The 27496-nt window shown below is 47.0% G+C and overlaps 1 pseudogene; it reads right to left on the reverse strand.

Moving 5' to 3' along the window:
• Positions 1-23903: 23903 nt before the first annotated feature.
• LOC136452494 (uncharacterized) lies at positions 23904-25869 on the reverse strand (annotated as a pseudogene).
• Between the last annotated feature and the right edge of the window lie 1627 nt (positions 25870-27496).

A 27496-nucleotide genomic window follows, 5' to 3' on the forward strand; every position in this document is an offset into this window, starting at 1 on the left:
AACTTATATTTATGATTAATTAACAACGCAAATGATAATTATTTTAATATAACTTGTTTAAACTATATAAAAGTTATCTATATGGCTAATTATAACTACTAGGTTTAATTTATGATAATTATAAAACATATACTTAAGATAATATAAAACTACTAAAAACTTATATTAATGATACTTGTAATATATAATTAAGCATATATAAATTTTAAGTTTAATTAGCTTAATATGAATAATCATATTAGTTTAAGTACTTTAGTTTATTTATATATTAATGAATTTATATATATATTTAAAAATATTTATAGATAAATATTTATGTATATTGAAATATTTATGTACACTTTTATTGATTATATATATTTGATTACCGAAATATTTCTTGATATATATGTTATATACACTAATACTGATTTTTAAGCAAATCTACATGTTATCTTCAAAGACAAGTAAATATCCTAATGTGAATCCGAATTCGAGATATCTATTTTGTATTTGTATCTAATGATATTCATATTCATATTCATATTTGAATTCAAATTAAAATATGGTAAATAGTACTATATGGATTCGGTTTCACATGAATTCGAGCTGAATCGATACCTAATATCTAAATGCATATAAAAACTAACCTAGAAAAGACTAAACAACTCCATAATTTGGAATGAAGTAGTAGTTCTTAATAAAAAATGTACTCAAGCATGTTTTATGGTCAGAATTTTTTTTAAATAAGCTTATAGATTATCTATTATCTACACTTCCATTTATATATACTAGAAAACAAACTCTCATGCTAAAAAAAATCAAACAAACTCATGCATTGCAATGTGACGTACAATTTATTGTGCGGTTCTCGTGCCAATGATAATGAGCTAGCTATCTTTTGTTAAATTTAACTCGGCTTGGCCTAGCCTTAAATAAATGGAAATTTGGTATTTCTACCCCTACTCTACATGCCAATGGTGATTTTATTCCTGTTTTTTAAACATTGTGATTTTGCCCTCGCGATTTTGGATTGAAGCCTCCGTTTAACCCTGTTTTGTCACGGTGTTAAGTTTGATCGGATTAAATCACAAAAAAATAAAATAAAGAAAAGAAATCCACGCGAAAGTACAACAATAACCTCGATTGTTTTTTTTTCTCTGGTCGGCCTCTCACCCGTTCGTCTTCAACGCTACGACCTTCCCCTTGGCGGCGGTGCATCCCTTTGGCGGGCATCCGGCGGCGCGCGGCACGGCGGCGTGCGGCAGCCCCCAATGGCCTCGCAGCAGAGCAAGGGCAGCCAGTGCTCCTAGGCACGACGTGAGGTGGCTAGGCCATCCCTAGGCACCGCGACCCCGGCGACCTTCCCCCGGCCGGCGACCGCGGTTATCTTCAAGGGATATTTGGATTGGTACCATTGCAATTCTTCCAACTTTGAGATGTACCATTACAATTCGCGAAATCTGAAATATACCATTGCAACTCTACGTTTCGCTGAACCATACCATTGTCTACGTATGCTAGCAGCTTGGGCCCATTCTCAGACATACGAGTACCATACGCATTTTAGTATGGACATTTCTGCCCCTGACTCCATCCTGATAGACCCTCTACGATCTGGCCAGTGGACCGATCCCTTTTCTCCATCTCGCGATTTTTCTCCTTCACGGTCCGTACAGCACGCGCGACGGCCGGTCGCCGCCTCGCCCCATCGCCCTGTGCCGCCGCAAAGAGGACACCGGTCGCCGCCCTCGCCCCATCGTCCTGTGCCGCGAAGTCCAGCTCTTGTCGGGCACCAAGGAGCTGGGGCCGGGCCAAGGTGCTGGCGCCGCCGGAGGGCGCGTCCGGCGGCCATGGCTGACCCGACGGAGGATGCCAGTGAGGAGAGGTATGGATCTCGATCCTCTGCTTCTATGTCTTCAATCCATGCATGGTTGCAAGTGGGTAGAGGAATTGCGCTACGCTGACCCTAGTGTTTTTTGTCGATTTTTTTCCTGCTAGGGTTCGATTGTTGACCCTAGATAGTTGGCCATCCAAAATCGCAGATGTTGATGCATTTGCTGCCCTAGAGCCTCTGTGTGTGTTGCCTCCTGATTCGCAGCCAAATATGAATGAGAACCATAATCCAAATCATGTTGAGCAGCCTACTACTCCTGTTAGCCCTGCTGCCAATCCTATTGCTGAGCTAGATGAAGGAGCAGAGCATCCTTTTGTTACTGAAATAGAGCCTGACAGAGAGCCAGACATGTTTGATAACGAGGAGTATGTGGGCGTCGATGATGAGTCAATGTACATGCCAGTACCTCCTCATGAGAACACTAACAATGCACAGGCTACGAACCATACTCCTCGAGCACCATGTTTCAATGCTGATGCAACTGTTGGTGGTCCTGCTCAAGGAGGTGATCCTCTTAAGGCAGAGGTTGATGATGCAGATCCACTCGAGGTCCATGTGATACATGATCCAGAGAATCCCAACATTGTCAAGGGAGCGCGGTTTCCTGATATTGTTGCATTCAGAAAGGCAATCAGACATTACGCAGTGAAGAAAGGCTTTGTGTTTGCTGATCTGCAAACTGATCCAACAAGGTTTATTGCCAAGTGTAAAGCAGAGGGGTGTCCTTGGCGCATCCATGAAATCACAGAACACAAGGTTGGAATCGAATTAACACAGCACATTTCATTCCATTGGAAATTTAGAGAGACATGGACTGAACAGAATTCATTTCACAACAACTCATTTCATCCAATTCAAGACACTGATTTGAAGGTTCCATTCGACGACACAGACATACAAGTAGCTAACACACACACACATTTGCCCTTCACTTCCACATATAGGCAAGCACAACACCAATGAGGAGATCTACAAATCCCATAAAAACTGAAAAATCCAACACAATTTGCTTTGACTCAGCCTTGGGCTCAGGCTTTGGCTCAGCTTTCGTCTCAGCACCTACCAACGCCTTCGGTCTCCAAAGTTCACCTACAACCATGGCAACTGTTTTCTTCACCTCTTCCAATTCTGCTACAACAATGGCCAGTGTTTTCTTCACCTCTTGCAATTCTTCCTTCAATTCTATGTAACAGTCACTTGAAGCTGACTGCCCAGCCTGCATCTGGCGTTCTGCAGCTTCTAAGGTCTCATACTCCTTCTCATTTCGGATGAAGCCACAGGTAGTATCATCATCCTATGATCACAACATAATGCACCAATCAGACTTAACATCAACACATAGCACTAAAAAATGTCAACAATGCTAACCTTTATGTTGTAAGGGCACTTCAAGAACCACGGGCCCTTTGTCGTTGTCTGCTTGCTTTGGATCCTGACCAGAGGAACATGGCAAAAGGGGCACTGCCTTGTGCCGCTGCCCGTCGAGCTCGAGGCTGTCAAAGTGTGCTTCCTCGGACTTGAACTCCACCGAGCGGCCATGGCTGGCCTCGCCTGAACCGAGGGAGAAGACCGCGGGCGGGGGCGGTCGAGGGAGGAGAGCGTGGCGTGACCGCGGCCGCGACAAGGCGCGCGTGCGGGGCACGCAGCGGGCACGTGGCGGGGCGACTGCTACGGCGGAATGGAGCGTTGACGGCCGCGACAAGGCGCGCGTGCGGGGCACGCAGCGGGCATGCGGTGGGGCGACCGCGACGGCTGAACGGAGCTTCGACGGCCGCGACAAGGCGCGCGTGCGGGGCACGCAGCGGGCGTGTGTGCGGGCTCAGGCGGCGCGGCGCGGCGTGCAGGGCTCAGGCGGCGCGTGCGGGGCTCAGGCGAGCCACTGGCCTCCAGCACGTGATGGCTAGGGTTAGGGTTTCGGTGGCCGCCGCCGGCACAGTCAAGGAGAGGGAGAGGAACAGAGTGAAGGAGAGGAAGAAGAGTGAGCTGGTGCCACGATTGGGACAGGGGCGGCGCTGGATCTATCAGGATAGAGTCAGGGGCAGAAATGTCCATACTAAAATACGTATGGTATTCGTATGTCTGAGAATGGGCCCAAGCTGCTAGCATACGTAGACAATGGTATGGTTCAGCGAAACGTAGAGTTGCAATGGTATATTTTAGATTTCACGAATTGTAATGGTACATCTCAAAGTTGGAAGAGTTGGAAGAATTGCAATGGTACCCATCCAAATATCCCTGTCTTCAAGCGCGTGAAGCTGGAGCGGCCCCGTCGCACTTTCCAGGAAGATGCCGAGTTGCGCCGAGCTGGATCTTGTTCCCAGCGCCGCCGCTGCATTGTGACTGCTGGTGGGCTGAAGCTGCGGCCACAAGGCCAGCTCCAGGCCTCCAGCATCGATCTCTTTCGAGGCGGCTTCCAAGATCTCGCCAATTCACTCTCATACTTTATTGGTTTATTCAATATTTTTTCTCATGGATTTGGGAGAGATTAGCTTTGGGAACACGTGTAGTTGTCAGGAACCTATGAATATGACCTGATTGCTGAAGCGAAGCTTGGTCTGCATCGCTTGTGCTTGGAGTTGAGAATTTCTACTGCTTGCAAGTTGTGCCGTTTCGCGAAGAGGAGCTGCAGGCCCGTCGCGCCGTCCAAGAAGACGATGAGTTGCGCCGCTGCATTTGGCGAGGGAGTCCGATTTGGGTTAGCGAGATGACCCATCACACTAGACACTCCAAAAACAGCGATGACACTCCGTCGCGCCGTCCATGATCTGACTCCATTGCATTTGGTTTTGGTAACTGCGCAACGAGATGATACAGCTGAGCAGGTGTGAGATTTCAATTGGGAACACACCGTTGCTGCTGCTAATCAATGCAAACCTGTCTAATTCATATTAAAATTGTTAAACTGTTAATTTGAAAATAGGGGTAAAAACACAAATATCAAAATAAAACCAGAATAAAAACGCATGGGTAAACCTGTCCTTTTGTCCAAAAGTTAACACCGTTAGGGGACTTCACAGAACAGGGGTAAATTCTTTCTTTGTTTTAAAACCACGGGGGCAAAATCACAAAGTTTAAAAAAACGAGGGCAAAATCACCATTTCGCTTCAAAACATGGGTATAAATGCTTAAGCTCCTAAATAAATCATATAAATTCCAATGCCCATAATAAATGCTAGTATAATCAAAGAATTAATCATGTATCGAAAATTGACAAGAGATTGGTTCCACTTAAATAGATGTCTACTGTGACTTTAATAAAGGTGAAAGGCGTGGCACTCGCACGCGTGCTACGACGTGAACAGGCTCAGGGAGGGGGGCAGGGGGGCTTGATTATAACATGGGTGCTGCGGCTTCGACTAAGGTTTTGCCGTTTTAAACTCAAAACAAGAAGGATAAGAGAGGGACGACATATCAATGGACAAAAAAGTAGTGATGGACGGATGAAGAAGATGAGAAGCATGAGAGTGAGGGATGTCGGATCGAGGGTTAGAAAAAAGTAGTGACAGACGGATAGAGAAGAGACTAATAGAGTGGGAGACAGGGAAAAGAAATGTTCGCTCTTAAATATAATATATTTTTTTAGAAAAGGAAATATATTAATATCCTAGCTTCTGCATCGACCAATGAACAGTTCCTTATTACAAACACAACCGTTGCAGTCCACACAATCTCAAACACAAAGTTTTGAACCAAAGAAAATAAAGGAAAAGCTTCCAAACTCGACATCTATAAAGCAATTCTATTACTAAATCTCTAACTATGTCTTGCAAACACCTCCATTGCGGTTGTCTCAATATTTCTGCATCCCATCTTCATCAATTGGTGATCCTCCTCCTTCTGAAATAGGGACCAAGACCTAGTCAAGTAGGTCCTCTTGAAGATAACTTGCAAGTAAGACGGTGCTACGGCCTTGTCAAAAATTATATCATTCCGAGTTAACCAAATCACCCAACAAATTACACTTGCACCCACAAGAATCTTAGATTTCAGTTTCCTATTTATCCCGTCTAATCAGCCTGTAAACAAATTGTGAACACTAGTCAGAGGTAATAAATTAAACGAAACATGAACAGTTGCCACACAAATTTAGCAAAATGACAATCAAAGAATAGATGTTGTATAGACTCATCAGAAGAATAAAAACAACACTTTCTATCTCCTTGCCACTGTAGCCTTACTAAATTGTCCTTTGTTAAGATTACTCCATTGTATAAGTACCAAAAAAAACTTTGATTTTGAGAGATAATTCCATTTTCCAAATAAAAGTGTTATAAGGTACAACTTCTGCTGTCACTAAGGCTCTATACATGGATTTAACAAAAAATAATCCATTCTGGTGTAACCCCCACACAAAGCGATCTCTTTGGTTTGTTAATTGTACATTGACAACCATTGCAACCACATCGTGCCATCCTTGTAAATTAACCCCTACCAGAGATCTTCTAAAGACTACATTTAACGGTGTCGTGGATAACACCGTTCTTACAGAAGCACTTTTTTCATAACAATGTTATATAGTGCAGGAAGATAGATTTTAGTGGACGCGATGTTATCCACGAGTCCTCCCAAAATCGCACTTGAGACCCATCACCTAGATCAAACTTGCCTAGCAAGAGAAACTCCCTCTTGACCTTCGTGAGGCTAGCCCAAAACTGAGAATCTCCGGGCTTGTATTGAACCTGTGTTAAAGTTTTATCCCTTATATATTTATTCCTAAGTATATGTTGCCAGACCCCATCTCCATTAATCAACTTGAAAAGCCATTTAACTAGGAGACACTTGTTGTGGACATCTAAATTTAAAACTCCCAACCCTCCTTAGTCTTTCAGAGTACAAACTACTTCCCATCTAGTCAACCTATATTTTTTTCTTGTGATCATCACTCTGCCAGAAAAATAGTGATATGAAGTAATCTAGCTTCTTCATAACCCTCTAGGTACTTCAAAAAAGGAAAACATAAATATGGGGAGACTACTCAAAACAGAATTAATCAAAACCAGCCTCCCTCTCACTGACAACAACTTACTTCTCCAACAGTTCAACATTTTTTGAAATCTTTCTTCGACATGTTTCTAATCCTTATTCATGAGTTTTCTATGGTGCATAGGAATTCCTAGATATCGAAAGGGATACGACCCCATATCACACCAAAAAATTTGTATATATTCAGTTTGTCTAGCTCTAGCTGCTCCGTAACAAAACATCTCACTTTTATGGAAATTGATCTTGAGTCTGGATAATGGTTCAAAAGCACAAAGTAAAAGCTTCATGTTTTTGGCCCTCTCTAGATCATTGTCCATAAAGATGACAGTGCCATATGCATACTGAAGGACCGAGAGTCCCTCATCTACCAAATGTGGAACAACCTCTTGGATTTGTCTCGTCTCTTTAGTTCATGAAATAAGGACGGCCAGCATATCAACCACTATATTAAACATAATCGGAGATAATGGATCCCCCTGCCGCACTTCTTTCCTAGTTTGAAAGAAATGTCCTATATTATCATTGACTTTTACTGCAACACTCCCTCTAGTCATGACTTTTAAAATCCATTCACACCAAGTTGATGAGAATCCTTTCATCCTGAGAACCTGTTGCACAAAATGCCACTTTAATTTGTCGTATACCTTTTCAAAGTCAAGTTTTAGTATCACTCCATGCTGCTTTTTTCTATGCAGTTCATAAATTGTTTCATGCAAAATAACAACTCCCTCCATGATATAGCAACCCAGGATAAAGGCTATCTGTGAAGGTCCTATCAATTTGTTTGCCACCTTCAAAATTCTATTATTTAGCACCTTCGTAAAAATCTTAAAGCTCACATTTAATAAACATATGGGTCTGTACTGTTGTATCTGGGCCGCATCAGCAACCTTCGGTAGTAACGTGATTACTCCAAAATTAAGGCTATGAATCGACAGTCTCCCCACATGGAATTCATAAAAAAGGCTCATTAAATCCGGCCTCACAATCTCCCAAAAAAATTGGTAAAATTCAGCGGGAAAACCATCCAGACTAGGTGCCTTGTTATGTTCCATATCAAAGACGACCATTTTAACCTCCTCCTCACCGAATGGAGCCGTCAATACCTTATTCTCCTCCTCCGATACCTGAGGTATATCATACCTCAAAGTCTCGTCCATTGAGAAAGAATTTTGAGTATGAGGCCCAAACAGTCCTTTATAGTAATCAATAATATAATTTTTCAAATTATCATCCCCAACAATAGTTCATTCTTCCTGTTGTAATTGTACAATTTTTGTTTTCCTGTGTCTGCCATTTGCCACCATATGGAAGTACTTAGTATTATCACCCCCTTCTAATAACTTTGTTGCTTTAGATAGTTGGAACCAATAATTTTCCTCCTCTCTCAGCAACTTAGTTAATTGCCCTTTGAGATGATGTCTAAGCTCTACTTCTTGAGATGTCAACAAAATTGTCTCTGCCTTTCTATCCAACACATCTATCTTAGCTAGCAAATTAGATTTATCTCTTCTATTTTGAGAAACCAAATTCCTAGCCCAACCTCTAAGAAAACGTCGCAGCCTTCTAATTTTATTCTACCACTATTCCAATGGTGACTGACCCCTATTCTCAGATTACCAAACCCCCTTAACCAGATAAAAAAATCATCCCTTGTCAGCCATCTTAGCTCGAATTTAAAATTCCTAGCATTGCCTCGCCCGCATCTAGTAACAGAGGTGTGTGATCTGAGATCTCTCATGTCAAAGTCTGGACAGAGGCTAGCGGAAATTTTTGCTCCCAATCTGTTGTTACCAAAATACGGTCCAACTTTTCAAATGTTGGAACCTCCGCATTGTTAGCCCAAGTGTATTTCCTTTCCGTCATCTCCAATTCTCTTATGTTTAAGGTTTCAATAATAGCGTTAAACAAAAGTGGCCATCTATCATTGTATCTTGAATTTTTTTGATGGGTTTCTGATGATATTGAAATCTCCCCCTACTAAGAAGGGTAGATTCCCACAATTAGAACATGCTCATACTAACTCAGATAAAAAATGTTCTTTATATTCATCTTGTGCCGCACCATAAACAGACAAAAGAGCCCACAAAAAACCATCCACTTTATTTTTAAGGATAAACTTGATATGAAATTCACCATCCCCAATACTTTCTACTTCAAAAAAATCTTGATTTACCCCGTTAGCATTCCCCCGGACATTCCCTGAGGACATCGCCAATGCCACACAAAATCAGCCCCCCCCCCCCAAAAAAAATTTTCTAGACACTGAGTCGAGAAACTATTTTTGTTGGTTTCTGATAAAGCTATAAAATCAAGTTTATTATCTACAGCCACATCGTATAAGAATGTAGCCACATCGTATAAGAATGTATGTTTAGCTAAGTCACGCACGCAGTCCTCTACAATTCCAGAATACACCCTTCATTAGAATAAGAGTTTTGTTTTTTTTCCTCAAGGCTGTATTCTTATTGAGAAATTTCAATTTCTTTTTACTCTTTGCCACCTTGATGGGCACATTAACCGGTACACATCAAATTTTTTTAACACTTTTTATAAACTAATTTTAAATCTAACACTGTTTTTATTTTTTTTTTCAAAACTAACACTTTTGACCGCGTCTATTTTCCTGGCGCGGCGAAACGCCTGTGCCGCGCCATGTATGGTGGCGCGGCAAGAGGGGTGATGTGGCGATGACTAGGGCGCTGGCTGATGATGTGGCAGGGTCTGCCGTGCCACTGATCTTGGCGCGACAGTGACGCGCCCTGATCGGTAGCGTGGCAGAGCCGGCTAAAAGGGCCGCTGCCCAGTCCCGCCTGCCTGCCGCGCCCGCCGCGCCTACCCACCGCGTGTGGCCACCACCTCGCCTGCATTGCCCTGATCTGCCTTTCGCCTGTAGTAAGCGGCCTCCGCTTCATCTGCGGCCTGAGACAAGAACACGTTCTCTTCCTCCTCGTTCATATGGCTAGGCTCACCTGCATTGCTCTGACCTGCGTGTCGCCTGTAGTAAGCGGCCTCCGCTTCATCTGCGGCCTGAGTGAAGAACGTGTCGTCATCCTCCTCCGCCTGCAAGCCCACCTCTGCTAGAGCGATGAGCTTGCTCAGTCTGCTAGTGTCATCCTTAGCCTCCTCCGCCTGCAAGCCTGTCTTAGCAAGAGCGATGAGCACGCTGAGTCTGCCAGTGTCGTCCTCAACCTCCTCCGCCTACAAGCCCATCTCTGCTAGAGCGATGAGCTCGCTTAGTCTGGCAGTATCGTCCTCATCCTCGTCCCCCTCATCAGACAACACAATCGGTGATTGAACGGTGCGACCAGCTCGCGTTCTGTGCTCATCTAACTTCTTTTCCTCATACCTTGCACGAGCCACCTCTCTGCCATGGTCCTCGCTGCATCCAATCCCTTCATGTATAAAATGCAATCAGTTAGAATGCGATTATATTACATTTAAAATCAGGCAACGAAAAAATGACTTTCAAGCTCTCACAGGCACATAATGCAACAACTTGCTCGTTCAAGACCTGTATCTATACTCTTGTCTCCTCCCTTGCCTCCTTGCTTGCTCTCTCCTCTAACACCCTCCGTCTCTCCAATCCCCATTTGTCAAGCCCAACATCGATCGGATTACGAATACCGCGCCGTCTAGCAAACTCACGCATCTTGTCTTGGTGATGTTTAATGAATAGGTTGACGTAGTCAGGTCCATATCCCCTCTTTTGTACAATTACTTGCCTCTCCTTCAGTTCATCTAAGAACTTAGCTTGACCATCATAACATTTCCACCTGCATTTCCTAGTGCTCTGTTTAAACGAAAAATTATATCATATATGTCTTAGCAAAAGAAACAAAAGACGATTTCATGTTTACCACAAAAATAACCAACCTCATCATAGTCAACCATATGAACACAATAATGGCCTATTCCAAGCTCCGAAGGGATTAGGCCATAGTTGGATTTAACACCACATTCGCACATGACATGAGGTGCTTTGTAAATTACCCTTTCTTTCTTCTTTTCCTTAAGCTTTGGCGGTTCTTCCGGTCATTGGTTCTTATGACCATACAACCACTCCTTGAAACGACACTTCGTCATTGAAAATACCTAAATAAGGTGACATTAGTACATGAACACATATAGCTCAACATTTCAACACAAACACTTTGTACTTACTTCATGCTTGTTTGGACACACAAACTCCAACGTATTCTTAGGGTTTATCACAGCTCGATCTCCGCAATCGCATAGAGGAGGTTCCTCGAGTCGTCTAACTATGGCTAAGTGCTTCTCTTTAGCCATCATTGGAGGGGGGTTAGGGGGAGGTAGAACCCACCGCTCGAAGTGCTCTCGTGGATGTCGCCCTCTCCACTAATCGTCGAAAAGAAGGTACCTGGGTCAAACTTGTCTACACCGTCGATCAACTGAAAGAAAAAACACCTCTTATGGGCCTACACAACAAAATTCCAATAAAATATTAGTAACCTAGTAATACAAATGAAGAAAAAAGCATACGGAAACAATTACTTACATTAAAACGACTGCATGTGTAGAAGCAACGAGCCACTGTGTCTGGATGTCTCGATTGAAACACGTCGGCCGGACGACCACAGTCATAATTAGGGACAGGGAGACCAGAAGGGACGGGGGTATCTTTACTAGACTCGTCGGGGTACAATTCTCTAGGACGACCCCGTTTTCGCCATAACTACTCCTGAAACATGTCTTCCATCTAATAAAATGGTTTAAATTAAACATCAATCAAAACATCGTAAATTAATGTAAAATATAATCATTTGCATTGCAACTCAAATAATATAACCAACACTTATAGCAACCAAAATATATATGGTAAACATACTTCTAACTAAATAATTAACCTTAACATCGACAAAATCAAACTAATATCTTCCTCCAAACCATAGCCCATAGTTCCCAAACATAATTTTCCTCCTAACCTTAACTCCCATTCATAATATTTCAATTCAGCATTTAAACGAAAATAAAAAGTGCGTCATTAACTTGAACGAGGCCGAGGAGGGAGGGAGGCGGCCAGGGAATGGAAGAGAAGGGAGGGAGGGAGGTGGCAATAGAGGGTCGGGCGCCGACAGCACTTGGGAGTGGCGGGCAGGCAGGCGGGCAGGCGCGGCGGCTAGGCGGCCAGGCAGGCGGGACTGGGCCGCGGCCCTTTTAGCCGGCCCTGCCACGTCACCGGTCAGCGCCCCGATCGTCGCCGCATCACCCCTCTCGCCGTGCCACCATGCATGGCGCGACACAGGCGTTTCGCCGCGCCAGGGATATAGGTGCGGCCAAAAGTGTTAGTTTTGGGGAAAAAATTAAAACATGTTAGATTTAAAATTAGTTTACAAAAAATGTTAAAAATAAAAAAAATTCTACACATCGAGGTCTGCATTACTATCGTCCATCACCTCCTTCGTTAAGTCACCACAGAGTCGAGTAATAGTGGAGGTGTCGGAATCGATCTCATCCTCCTCAAAGTCACATTCATTCTCAAGTTTGTTGACAGTTTTAGGTGCTTTCAATCTTTCTGCTTTAACATCTTTGATTAAAGAAATAGACCCAAGAATTAAATTATCATTGCTCCCCAAACTAATGCCCACTCCTCCTAGGTTCTCCTCAATATGAACGTTAGAAAAAGAACAAAAGGAATGAACATCTAGATTACCTTGGGGTTCCTCGAGGTTCTTGACAGCAACTTTTCTTTCTGCCCTCTCGAACGAGTCCACATTCGCCACATCCGCATTCCGCTTACTACGCCGCACCGGAGTGAGATCTCCATCAGACAAAACCGCCATCTTCATCACACTCCCCAGATCATTTTTTGTTTTACCATTTGCCGCTATTCCTGCCTCCAACATTGCATCAGAGTCACCATGGTGGTGTGCGTCACCTTCTGTTGGCCCATCAAAAATGCCCAAGTGAAATTTCCATCTGTTCCTCGTCCATCATTCCAGATGGCTGCCTGAGAGGAGTAAACTTCGTCTCCCGAGCTGCAGTTCCAGTAGCCGGCATAGTCAGCTGGCCCAAGTTATGCACCTTCTTTGAATTTGCCACTGCAACCTGTGTATCCAATCCCTTCGCGCCTTGTTCAGTACCCCGCAACGTTTCTATGGGTCACTGCGTTGTTCCCATTGTTGCACTTGCCAAAGCCTCTGATTTCTCCGCACGAGAGGATTGTGTAATTTTCTGAGTCATAGAAACTGCGTTCACCAATTTCCCACTTGGCCTAGACGACAAACGTGCCGGTGCCGAAGCTGCAAGTGTTGCCACGTTTCTCACCTCCACCGAGTTCCCTTTCTGAACCCCTAAAAAGGTATAAGCTGCATCACTAAGGTCATTTTCCTCGTCTAGCAGATCATCATTTGAAAGATCTTCCATCATTTGTGCCTCATGAGTTTCCTTTCCGGCCTCATGACTAGCTTCTATGTTTTTAATATTGGCATCTGATGGAAAAGAATCTCTGGTATTTTCTGCCTCCTTCATCTCGGTGTCCTTTGCTGTTCCAAAACCATGATCTTTAATCTCCTCATTTTGAGTGTTTGTTCTGCTCTGGAGTCCAATATTTGGTGAAAATGGTTCAACCTCAAAAATCAACTGGAAGTATCTGTTGCCGATGAGAACATCCAATTTTGTCGGGATTGCATCAGGCTCCAGTACCGCCACTGCAAACCGCCCAAAATTGCTAGCTCTTGTGGTAACCATGTTCACCTCCTTAGTGACACCAAAGAGAGTTCCTAATGCCCACAAAATAACATATTCCCTCAGAATCGTTGGTAGATTCGTGATCCGCATCCAAACCACTTGCAAGACATGTCCAAAATATTCCTCTTTTTCCTTAAATTCTTCAAATTTAAGAGTCACCCCTTCCTTCATCTCTGCGTTAAACCTTGTCATCTTAGTAAGGTCAGCTTTCGTAGGGAAAAGAACCTTAAACTCAAAACCATTGTGGCGTTTTACTTCCCATGCAAAAGTATCAGAGCCAAAACCCTCAAATATGCCACGACTTACTCCTCTGAAGTTCTTGCCGATAGTAGAGACTAAAGCCAATCTAGAGTCTTTCTTAGCTGGCTGAATAGGTGTATGAGAAATGTAAAAACTTGCAAGTGGATCAGCAGCCTGACCAACCAATTGTACTACCGGTTTGGGCTGTTTGAGAATGGGACAATGAATCATAGCATGATCAGTACTCTACAAATTTCACAGTAGACCACCGCTGTGCATTCAAACATCAAGTGTCCCTTGACTCCACATCGCCTACACATCTTGGTAGTAGCTGTCCTTTGCACATCCATAGCACCAGTACTGGCCTTCATTATCTCCAAGTTCTCAGCCTGCACTTCCAATGTCCCAGCAGCCAAAGAGGAACCCTGCAAAACTTGAGACGCCGATTGCTGTGCCAAGTCTCAGTCGACACTATTTCTTTCTCATTAATCTGTAGACGTTCCCCTCCTCCTTGTTGCTGTCCCTTGGCAGCCAGTTGCTTCTGTTCTGTCCCCACCCCTGGTTGCACCGACGGTGGCTGATGCGCCGGTCCAGAGGTCATCTGCGGAAGTTGAGGTGCAAACTGTTGCTGGCTCGCTGACTGATTCAACAAATGTGGAGGTGTTGGTGCGTGGCGTTGCGGTTGAGCTTGTGATGGCACCCTCTGAAAACGCTACCTCTTCCATTAGCCGTTCTCATCCTCCGTCTCAGTTTCCTCTTCCAAGTTGCCAGAAGAACTTACCTTCGTGTCGCTCAGCCGATCCGTTGATCTACAACGTGAGACCGACGGAGAGCGCGACCGCCGAGGGGGTGGTCTCCGTCGCCCTCTCTCACTCCGTCGCTCTCTCTCACTCATGTTTCAGGATCTATGATGGGAGTAGATATAGATTGCATTATTTTTTACTATATTAAAAAAAAAGAACCTAACCGCTGAAATATGAGGCAAATACCATGCATGGTTGATTACTGAACTGCATTTAGGGAGCTAACTAGTTGATCACTAACTAGTTGATCACTGTTTTTTAAGAAAACTAGTTGATTACTGAACTTAATTAAATCTTAATTTAGGGAGCTGCATTTAACATCGATAATGCATGACTTGGCTAACTTAGATTTGGTTGTATTGTGGTAATCCTGTTTTGAAGATACTTAGGATAAATTTCCACAATGACCCTGTTCGCTTCTCTTATAATCCGTACTTTTCAACTTGTTTTTTTGGTCGGTACAGTGTTTTTCTCTCACAACAAATCAGCCGGAACAGTGTTTCGGCTTATTTTTTCAGCGAAACGAACAGGGCCAATATTCGAATGAAAACTATTCAAACCATATTTTAAATGCATTGACTGTTAGCTAATCTACTGTTACCTTGTGTGAACACAGCAAGGGAAGGCGGCGCCGAAAGACCCCCTGCTGTGATACTGTAGCCGCTACAGGTGCAGGCGCCGCATGGCTCACCTGCAGCACTGTAGTCATGCAGTGACCAGCGCAAAGTCAGCCCTGTCAGTGTTATCTAGTTACTGTTACAGCATGTGGGCTGTATTAGAACTAGATAGATAAAGTTGTATAAATAAACATACACGGCAACTTAGTGAAGAGAGTTTAGATTTGCCATCTCACAGACAGGGCTTCGGCCAACGCTGGTGTCTTGTATTGTGCGTTCTTGCTCTGTTCTCCCTTCTTCTTCTAGCTCCAGACATAGTGCGTAGGACGGACAACGCCTACTCGTGGTCGGCACGACTAGTGGGTGCTCGGCAACACTAGCGGGTGCTCGGCAAGACCGACGAGCGCTTCACTCGCCTGAGCCGGTGATCCTGTGGGCCAACAAGTGGTATCAGAGCCGTACAAGTGCCGTCACCAATCTAACCGATGGCGACGACGGGCGGTTCTGAGTTGGGCGACAGCAGTGGCATTGCTGTGGCTGCCCAGCCACAAGGGGAGGTCGTTGTTCGCACGGTGCGGGAGGTCAGCGGCACCAGTTGGCCGACGCTGACTCGCACCAACTATGAAAAGTGGTCGATGACCATGAAGGTCAAGCTCAAAGCCCAACGGCTCTGGAATGCTATTGACAAGGGCACCAACAATGAGGAGGATGACATGTCAGCGTTGGAGGCTATCCTTGCTGCTGTACCGGCGGAGTACAGGGAGCCGTTGGGGATGAAGAGCTCGGCTAAGGAGGCGTGGGAGGCTATTGCGGCGATGCGCGTCGGTTCCGACCGCACAAAGAAGGCGATGGCCCAGCTTCTGAAGCAGGAGTACACTATCCTCAAGTTCAAGGATGGTGAAACGGTGAAGGACTTCTCCCTCCGCCTGCAGACGCTCATCAGCAAGCTGAAGAGCCACGGCGTCACCATCGACGAAGAGGAGGCGGTCTCCAAGTACCTCCACTCCGTTCCCGCAAAGTACATCCGGATCGCTCTCTCCATAGAGACGATGCTAGACTTGTCCACCCTCACAATTGAGGATGTGACAGGCCGTCTACGGGCGATGGATGAGTGCCTGGAGCAGGCGACAGCAACGAAGGACAGTGGGAAACTTCTGCTGACGTAAGAGGAGTGGGCTGCTCGGAGGAACTCCGGGAAGGCAGCCTCCTCCAGTCGCGGTGGCAAGGGCAAGCACCGTGGCAGGGCTTCTTCGAAGGAGAAGCAGGTCGACCCCAACGCCTGCCGGCGTTGCGGGAAGATGGGCCATTGGGCACGGGAGTGCCCAAATCGTAAGCAGGAGAAGAAGGCTCAGGCTCATCCGGCGTAAGCCGATGATGAGGATGAGGCCACTATCCTGATGACGACGTTCTGTGCACTGCACGACATCGAGGCCGAGGAGAAGGAAGAGGCGGTGATGGTGGAAGGACCTAGGAGGGCCCTGAAGACCGTCAACCTCGACGAACCACGCGCCCAAGTTCACCTCGGGCGTGTGGGCGCTGAACAGGAGTAGCGGTGTTATCTGGACTCTGGTGCCAGCATCCACATGACGGACTCCAAGGAATCCTTCTCCAAGCTCGACGGCGATGTTGCTGGTACGGTGAAGTTTGGTGATGGCTCAAGGGTGGCTATCCAAGGGTGCGGCACCATCATCTTCAGATGCCAGAACGTGGAGCACCGCGCGCTAACGGATGTATACTACATCCCGCAGCTGCGTTCCAGCATCATCAGCATTGGTCAGCTGGATGAGCGCAGTAGCAAAGTACTGATCAAGGACGGCGTCCTTAGGATCAGGGACCAGGAGCAGCGACTTCTTACCAAGGTGAAGAGATCCCTGAACCGGCTGTACCTGCTCAACCTGAAGGTAGAGCAGCTGGTGTGCCTGGCGGTAAGGCTCTCCGAGGAACCGTGGATGTGGCATGCCCGGTTCGGACATCTCAGCTTTGACACGCTTGGTTGGCTAGAAAAGATGGTCCGAGGGCTACCTCACATCAAGCACAGAGGCAAGATATGTGACAGCTGCCTGGCCGGGAAGCAGAGGAGGCTACCTTTCCCAAAGGCGGCCAAGTATCGCGCGGAGGAAGCTCTCGAGCTCGTTCATGACGACCTCTGTGGGCCGATCACGCCTGCTACATGCGGTGGTTGGCAGTACTTCCTCCTACTCGTGGACGATTGCAGTCGCTACATGTGGCTGCAACTCCTGACGAGCAAGGATGAAGCGGCGGCAGCGATCAAGAAGTTCAAGACTCACACGGAGGCTGAGAGCGGCAAGAAGCTCCGCGTGCTGAGGACTGATTGCGGTGGTGAATTCACTTCGGTGGAGTTCGCTACGTACTATGCGGATCAGGGTGTGGGGCAACACCACACCGCGCCATACTCGCCACAACAGAATGGCGTGGTGGAGCGGCAGAACCAGACGGTGGTCGACATGGCCCGATCCATGATGAAGGCCAAAGGCATGCCGACAAAGTTCTAGGGAGAGGCGGTGACCACGGCCGTGTTCATCCTCAACCGTGCTCCGACCATGGCCCTGACGGGCAAGACGTCGTTCGAAGCTTGGTATGGGTGCAAGCCGAACGTGTCATTCCTCTGGACATTCAGTTGCATCGGCCACGTCAGGAAGACGAAGCCGAACCTCACCAAGCTAGAGGACAGGAGCACACCGATGGTGTTCCTAGGCTACGCAGAGGGTACCAAGGCATACCGGCTCTACGACCCACGCGGAGACAAAGTGCTTGTCTCGCGCGATGTCTTGTTCGACAAGAAGGTGGCTTAGGACTGGAGCAGTCCGAGCACGGGGGAAGCTGGCGGCTTCACCAACACCTTCATTGTCGAGCACTTGGTCATCCATGATGGTGGAGATGCTAGGGAAGAGGTGCCGAGCACTCCGGTGGTAGAGTCGAGCACTCCTAGGGCAGTGCCGAGCACTTCAGGAGGGATGCCGAGCACTCTGGGAGGAGTGTCGTGCACTTCTGGAGGGATGCCAAGCATGCCAGGAGTGGTGCCGGGAGGTTCTACAGTGGTTGCGACTACTTTAGAACGGGTGCCGAGCACTCTCGTGGCGGAGCTAAGACGTCTTGCAGTGGTGCCAACCACTCCAAGACTGAGGCTGGACACTCCTACAGTGTGGCCGAACACTGCAGGAGTTATGATGAGCAGTCCAGAAGTAGTGCCGAGCACTTCAGGTGCTATGCCGGGCACTCCGGCGGAACAGGGAACTCCATCGACACCGATCGAGTTCGCCTCACCTCCAAGTGACATCACTGAGTTCGTGGACGCCTACCACGAAGGTGAGGATGTGCGGTTCCGCAGGCTGGACGACATCGTCGGCGGCACAGGTCCCTCAGGTCTAGCGGGCAGGCTGCTCAATGACGTAGAGCTGCTACTCGTCAGTGTGGAAGAACCACCCACGTTCGCGCTAGACGAGCGCGATGGAAACTAGCGACGAGTGATGCTGGAGGAGATGAAGGCGATCGAGGAAAACGAGACTTGGTAGCTCATGGATCCACCTCCAGGATGCCGTCCGATCAGCCTGAAGTGGGTGTACAAGGTCAAAAGGGATGAGCTCGGTGCCATTGTCAAGCACAAGGCGCGCCTCGTCGCCCGGGGCTTTGTTCAGCGCGAGGGCATAGACTTCGAGGAGGTCTTTGCGCTAGTAGCGCGCATGGAGTCGATTCGTTTGCTACTTGCCTTGGTAGCAGCAAAGGACTGGCGCGTCCATCACTTGGACATTAAATCAGCCTTCCTCAACGGTGAACTGGCGGAAACGGTCTTCGTCAGGCAACCCCCAGGTTTTGCCGTCAAGGGAGAGGAGCACAAGGTGCCCTGACTGCACAAGACGCTCTACGGGCTACGACAGGCCCCCCGAGCATGGAACGCCAAGCTTGACGCCATGCTAGGTGAGCTTGGGTTTCAATGATGCGCAACCGAGCACGCGCTCTACACGCGACGATGGGGGAAGGAAGAGCTCGTGGTCGGCATGTATGTGGATGACTTAATCGTCATCGGCGCGCGCACGGAGGACATCAACAGCTTCAAGCACGAGATGGCGGCTCGTTTTTGAATGAGCGATCTCGGCGCACTCTCCTACTACCTCGGCATCGAGGTGAGACAGGGGAAGGAGGAACTCACGCTCGATCGGAGCGCTTATGCCTCCAAGCTGTTGGAGAGGAGGGCATGGTGGAGTGCAAGCCATGCGTGACTCCAATGGAGGAGCGACTGAAGCTTACGAAGGCCAGCACCGTGGTGAAGGTGGATGCAACACTCTACCGGAGCATCGTCAGTGGTCTGCGCTACCTAGTCCACATGAGGCCGGACATTGCATTCGCCGTGTGCTACGTTAGTCGCTTCATGGAGGATCCTAGAGAGGATCACTAGGCTGTAGTAAAGCGGCTATTGCGCTACGTCAAGGGGACGGTGAATCATGGGATCATCTTCCCAAAGACCGGCGGGAGTAGGCTGCAGCTCACTGTGTTCAATGATGTAGACATGGCGGGGGACATCGATGGATGATGAAGCACCTCAGGCGTGCTCGTCTTCCTCGGGTCAGCCCCAATTTCATGGCTGTCGTTAAAACAGAAGGTGGTGGTGCTATCTACGTGCGAGGCAGAGTACGTAGCGGCAGCCACAGCAACGTGCCAAGTTGTGTGGCTATGCCGGCTGCTGGGCGAGCTGACCGGTGTGGAAGCTCACCCACCAGCACTGATGGTGGACAACCAGCCCGCCATCGCCATCGCCCTCGCCCTCACCCTCGCGAAGAATCTGGTTCTGCACGACCGGAGCAAACACATCGATGTAAAGTTCCACTTCCTCAGGGACTGTGTCGATGGGGGGCAGATCGTCATCGAGTTCGTCGAAACTAGTCAGCAACTCGCGGACGTCCTCACCAAGCCGCTCGGACGACTTTGACTCATGGAGCTGAAGGAGATGATCGGCATGGAAGGGGTACAAGGGTTAGCAGTAGGATTAGGGGAAGATTGTTAGCTAATCTACTATTACCTTGTGTGAACACAGCAAGGGAAGGTGGCGTCGAAAGGCCCCCTGCTGTGATACTGTAGCCGCTGCAGATGTAGACGCCGCACAGCTTACCTGCAGCACTGTAGCCATGTAGTGGCCGGCGTAGAGTCAGCCCTACCAGTGTTATCTAGTTACTGTTACAGCATGTGGGCTGTACTAGGACTAGATAGATAGAGTTATATAAATAGACATACACGACAACTTAGTAAAGAGAGTTCAGATTTGCCATCTCACAGACAGGGCTTCGACCAACGCTAGTGTCTTGTATTATGCGCGCTTGCTCTGTTCTCCCTTCTTCTTCTAGCTCCAGACATAGTGTATAGGACGGACAACACCTACTCGTGGTCGGCACGGCTAGTGGGTGCTCAGCAAGACCTATGAGCGCTTCACTCGCCTGAGCCGGTGATTAGCCTTAGCAGCTAATAAGGCAGGGCTTTTGTTCAGAGACATGAACTGTCAATACACTGACGAGTGACGACAACATGAGATCCTTCAACGAAGCTTCAAAGGAGCGGATTGACGCCCGGAGCATCACCATCATTGGTTCGTCCGAGAGGCGGTTTGAGCTTTACCCAAAACTCATGCATGGCGTAGAGCCACACCGAGAGCCGCTCCTTAGCAACCTGAGTTAGAGAACTGACAAGAGCCAACCCAGAAGGGCTGGGCCTAGCACCTCACCTAGGCGAAGCCCAAGCCACACCGTCGCTGACCAAACCTTGCATGTGGCCACATCCAGACGCCACCGCTGCTCGCTGCCACCAGTTGCAGGGGTAGAGAACCGTGTGGATCTAGAGCCCAACCCTTAGATCTAGCCGCTGAGAGGCCGAACCGAGCAGTCGTCGGCACTTGGCTTGCCCCAGACCGATTGGTCAGGCGCCGTTGAGCGCACAGCCAAGCACGTAGGCCCTCTGCGTTGTCATCGGGTACCAGAGCCCGGCCACAACCGCGTTGGGCATGTGGGCAGCAGATCCTTACGGAGAGGGCTGGATCTAGCCCTAGAGATCTCAGATCCGTCGCGCACGTAGCTTCAAAGACCTCAGGAGCCGCTGGCAAACGAAACATAGACTGAGGGCCTGTTTGGCAGGGCTCTGGCTCCTCTGAAAATGGCTCCGACTCTGGCTCCTCTAGAGGAGCTGAAGCCGTTCTGGGAAATGTTTGGCAAAACAGCTCCTTCGCATTAGACGACGTGAACCCACAACAAGAAACCGCGTGAAGCTCGTTTTTTAGACTTCTCCTACGCAGACAAAAAATAGTTCCGGCTCTTGATCGGCTATCCATGCGGAGCCCTTTTTAAAACAGACGTTTGGCACAGCTCCTGCAGGAGCCGGAGCTGAAGCCCCTATAGGAGCCCTACCAAAGAGGCTCTGAGAGTGACTAAAAAGAGAGAGGGTAGGGACAAGTGGCTGCGAACGCCACCTTTTTTCGGCACCGTTGTGGGCCACCGCTATCGCTCGTTGGAGCGGCAGCGGCGGCCGGAGGTAGCCTGGGGCGGTGGGCTTGCGGTGGCGGCGGGTTGCCCTAGGGACGACTCGGGGGAGGGGGTTCTCCAGTTCAAATATGTATGTGACATTGACATACATAGGCATGACGTATTCTGTCCGAAAACTAGATCACATGAATGTCATGGCAGGGCTCAGTCAACGTTTTTCAGCAGCTTTGTCCGTTGCTATTTACTGAAGATTTCAACCAACAAAATTATATTCACAACATGCACACGAGACATCGGGTCATCGGCCATCTCATGTTCTGAACTGAACTCATGCGAATCCTCCAAAGTAGACAAAACCGCCGAGATGGAAATATTCAGCACATTTATATGGCGACCAAGATAGTCAATCCTGCCGAGCCAGACAGACACACAGACTGACCGATTCATCTTCTCTTCATAATCGAATTTTCCTTCAGTCCTGATCAAAAACTAATCAGCACACCGAGAGTTCATGTTCGTCACTCCTTTGCCCGCTACCTCTATATATATGCATGCCCTTCAATTCCTGTGCATCTCGATCCAAACAAATCACAGAGCTTCCCAGGCGCATTTGCATTTTCATTCTTCTTCAGCTTCTTCAGCAGCTGTGAATTAATGGCATCCGTGAAGGCGTACGTGCTGCTGTTCACAGCCTTCTTCTTCTCCGGGCTCATGCAGCTGTCCATGGCAGCACAGGAGAAGCCGGCGACCGTCGCAGCGACAGCGCGGGTGATTGACGCAAAGGGGATAGATCAGGCGATCGCGTACCTGCTCATGTTCGCTGCGCTATTTGTCACCTATTTAGCGCACTGATATATGATCGCTGCCTCAGTAGACAGTAGTACAGCATCATCATGAGTGGTCTGAAGCAGATGAGCCCCTTGCTGTAGCTGTCGTGCTGTTATAGGTTCTGATTCGCACGTACTAGTTCAGTTGGTTCCGATCAGTTTTCTTTCAATTTTTTTTAAAAAGCTTACCAGCAAACTAATGACGATGTATCGAGAATTCCTTATATAAGTCAAAAGGCTGTTAATTTGTTTGGAAAAATCTCAGCAGTGTACATGACAGTTTTGCGTATTGTGCAGTGGTGTAAAGAAATGTAATTGAAACGATCATGCATTTTACTCTAATAATACCTACAAGTGATCATGAAAATCTAAAAATTAGTGTGTAAGCACATTTTAGGTGTATATGTTTGTCACAAAATTTTTAAATAATTTTAATAAAGAGGACCCTTACATCAATCTTAAAATGGATACACCTCAAACATAATTTAACATGTAACTCAAGTCAAACTTTGAAGTTTGCACATCTCAGATCAATTTGTATGCACCTCAAATAATGACACAACCTCACATTTACGCCAAGTTAAGAAAATGTGTGGTTTCAAAACTTTTAGATCAGACAATCTAATTTAAGGTTATGCAGCTAGACAAACACGTACATTAGCGCCCCTGTAATCCTTAAGCATATTATGACATAAGAGATCGATTCTCCACTGGACATAGAGCACCCCGTGCCTGAACCAATATAAATCTATGTCCCGTGCCACCCTTTTTAATTCCCTGCACACAAACACACTGATTGGCATTGCTGACGAGAATTCCTCAGCAGACAACCACGTACGACTTATTCTATGCACCCATGTCCTCTCTATGGACTGGGAGTGGTAGATGACCGCCTTGTAGGTCTATGGGAATGACACACCCGTGGACATGTGTCGAAACTATGTTGTTCATGTAGAAGACTTCTGCTAAAGTTTGAGAGTTTGTGTTATGAAGTGTTGAACAATGTATTGTAAGGATGTGTTTGGCTGGTGGGATATGAATGGATTGGATGGGATCATCCATGGATGGGTAGTGTTTAGTTGAAGGATTGGATTGGATTAAAAAGGGAATATTCCATGAAGATCCTAGATTTCCTGCCCCCTAAAAATCTTCAGCAGTACTATCTAAAACATACTACCTATCTCTATGTTTAGGTAGCCACCTATTCTCAGAGTACCTATTTTTTACTGTCATCTCCAGCGGTACTACCTAAAACAGACTACCTATTTTATTTTCTCACAAATACATATTGCCCCTCTATGACCTTCATTTCTCCTCTACAATTTAACCAAAAGTATTCCAACCACAAGTAAAGCACATAGTTCAAACATAATTAATCAAAGTAGGATATTTCAAAGTTCAAATAAAGTACGACGACATACTTTGGTCAACCATGGATAATCAAACAAATTCACATACAACCATGTAATCAAACAAATCTAAATCTCACTACGACACACCATGACGTGCCCACAAATGCTCCATCAAATCATCACGAAGTTGCTCATGAAATATTCGGTCTTCAATCTCATTATGTATACGCAAGACCTCACTCAAAACAAGTGGGTCGTGACGATAATCCTCCGGCCTCAACACCTCACCACCATCTTGATCATAGTCAAAATCCTCTTCCTCGGCCCCCTCTCATTTTCTATGATCATGTTGTGCAAAATAACAGCTGCGGTCATGATATACCAAATGGTTTCCTTGTCCCACATCCTACAAGGTCCTCTCACCATGGCAAACCTAGACTCCAAATGCTCTCTCTACATCCTTCCTCACAGATTCTTGTGCTTGTGTGAAGTGAATTTTTTTGTTGCCTTGTGGGTTCCAAACACTCTTCACAAAAGTAGCCCATGAAGGATAAATGCCATCAGCTAGGTAGTATCCCATAGTGTATTTCTTGCCATTCACAAAGTACTCAACAGGAGGAGAAGTTCCAAAAGTAAACCTTTGGAAGAGTGGTGATCACTGCAGTACATTGACGTCGTTGAGCGAGCCCGGTAGTCCAAAAAAGGAGTGCCAAATCCACAAATCTTGAGAAGCCACGGCTTCAAGGATCATTGTAGGGCCATCAACATGTCCTTCGTAATATCCTTTCCAACCTGTAGGACAATTCTTCCACCGCCAATGCATACAATCTATGCAACCCAACATACCCGGCCATCCTCTCCTTTCATTTGAGGCCAAAAGCTTCCTTGTGTCATCATCATTTGGTGGTCTCAAGTACTGATCTCCGAAGACATGTACTACAGCTGTAACAAAATGCTTGAAGGCCTCAATCATTGTGCTTTCTGCTATTCTCACTACCTCATCCATTGAATCGGCTTGTACATCATATGCAAGCATACAGACTGAACCAACAACTTTCTGCAATGCAGTGGCACCAAGTAACCCTACAGCATTTGGCCTTTGCCTGAAATAGTCAATGTGAGCTTCGACACCTTCAACAATCCACAAAAACAGATTTCTTGACATCCGAAACCTTCTCCTAAAAATTTCTCATTGTACACCGGTACATCTGCAAAATAGTCGGCGACAATTCTCAAATTGCCAGCTTGAATGTCTCTGTAAACCACCTCGCGTCCATGGACTGATCCACGTCGCCTCTTCTTCTCTCTTCTCTTCCTCATCAAATGCAATCAAGCTCAACATAAGAGCATCATCATCGGATTCAAAGAATTGGTTCATAATGTTATCTTCATCGTCATCAAACAAAACCATCTACAAGTGGCCATAGTTTGACATAGGAAATTATTCACAGACAGCTTGTAGTTTCGCACATAGGAAATTATTCACAGACAGCTTCATACCTTGTGCTCAGGAAGGATGGAAGGCAGCAAGGAGAAGGATGTCCGCTGGTGCCCTACCGCCGGTGGGAGCTGGGGTCTAATTCAAAAAGGCACAACGAACTAATTTACACACAAATTTGTAAACAGAGAGGAACAGAGGAGGAGGTGGTGGTACCGAGCTGGGGCCGGCCGCCGGTGGTAGCTGGGGTCGGTTGCCGGTGCGAGCTGGGGCCGTCCACCGGAGCAGATCGGGAAGGCGGAGGAAGGCGACCTAGGGAGCAGGGCACGGGCCGGGGCAGAGGAAGGCGACCTGGGGAGGACGACGGCGGAGGAGGGCCGGCGACGGTGAGGGAGCTCCGGTGAGCTCACGGGGAGGCGCCGTTCATCTTTCCGGCGCTGGTGGAAGCGGACGGCGGCGACCTAGGTCTAGCGGTGCGGGGGGACGAGTCGCGCGACCTTGCGCGGGTGCGGTGAAACGGCGAACAGATTTTTAGGTGCATGGGGCAACAGATGCAGGTAGTAGGAGAGATGATTTCTTGGGCCAACGAAAGGAGTAGGTAGTATGTTGGAGTTTTTTTTTTTTTTTTTTTTTTTTTTTTTTTTTTTTTTTTCGCTGCGCAAATATAGAATAGGTAGTGGGTTTAGGTAGCCTCCTCGAGATGCTCTTACTGACAACGCACGTCCGCGTCCGAGCGAGGCTTGCTTCGTCTCACCGTCCCATTCCTCACCGCTCGCTTTCGCTTCCCTCGCATCGGCGTCAAGTGCACTCCTCCACCCTTCCTCGCCAGTCGCCGACAGGTGCCTTCCCCACCGGTCGCCGACAGCCCTTCCCCGCCGACAGCTGCCTCTCCTCCGCCCCTTCCCCGACAGTCACCTGTGACCCAGTGCCCCTACTCGGCCTCTTCCTAGGAGACAAGTGAGACACCCTCTTCCCCTTCTCCCTTCCCTTCCCTTCCCTATTCTTTTGCCAAAGAATGTCCACAAACATAGCACAGATCTTACATTATATTGATGATTTGCCATTCAATGTGTTCATGCATGGATTTGCATAGATCTAGAATTGTAATGTGCTTATATTGTTTTCCTATGCTCAGATCTGAATTTTCCGTGAGTTTTTGTGATGGACAAGAGGACCAAGCGGTTGATCTATGCGGCTGCAGCACATATGCTGCTTTCCATGATGGCAATTGTCATTCAGTTTAGCAAAAGAAAAAGGAGTCACCGTAGACTGGGAATTACCTATGGGCCAATAGAAATAAGAGATAGAATGAGAATTGATTATTTAGAAAATAAAATACGGAAGAATGACACAACTTGTGTTAACATGCGTAGGCTCAGAAAAGATTGAGCACTATGGTGAGATGGCAACAATCTTTGATGCTACTGTGGCCACAGGGAAGTATGCAAAGGGATCAAATGAGCCACTAGCAACTGGAATTGGTGATAATGAACAGCCTGAAGATGGTGGGGATGGTGATTCTGCTACTGTTGGTAATGATGGAGAAACATCTTCAGCTACCGGGCCTAGTAAAAGAGCCAGGACATCTGAAAAGGAAGATGATGGACTGATAGTAGCAATGACAAATGTTGGGGAAAGGCTTGCTTGTGCCATAGAGAAGGGTGGAAAGGAAAAGGAGCTTCCTGATGAACTACAAGATGCAGTGTACAGTCTTCCTGGCTTTGATGACACTCATTTAGCATTTTATCATGGGCATTTGGTTGACCATCCAAGCAAAGCTAAAGCATTTTGTGCTCTCACATTCAGCTGCAAGCTAATTTGGGCTGCAAAGTTCATCACTGAGCACTTCCCACCTGCAAATTGAAGATAGGGTTGCTATGCATTGTTGCACACATGACTATTGCTGCACTTATTTTGCTTGTATCCCTTAGACTGTCTCCAACAACCGTGACCCAAAATACAAGACTCATTCGTCCTTTGGGTAGCGTTACAGGCAAATGGTTCAATACCTATTTTTTGTCTTCTCCAACAACAAGACCCAAAAGACAACCCTTTCTGCAAATGGGTCTTCAGGAGAGAGGATACTCAGATTTGGGTTATGCCTCTCCTAGCACCTAAAATGGGTCTTCCATATAGGTACTATATTGGAGGCTATATGTATTGTGTT

The sequence above is a fragment of the Miscanthus floridulus genome, chromosome 5 (genome assembly GCF_019320115.1).
Source record: "Miscanthus floridulus cultivar M001 chromosome 5, ASM1932011v1, whole genome shotgun sequence".
NCBI classification, from domain to species: Eukaryota; Viridiplantae; Streptophyta; class Magnoliopsida; order Poales; family Poaceae; genus Miscanthus; species Miscanthus floridulus.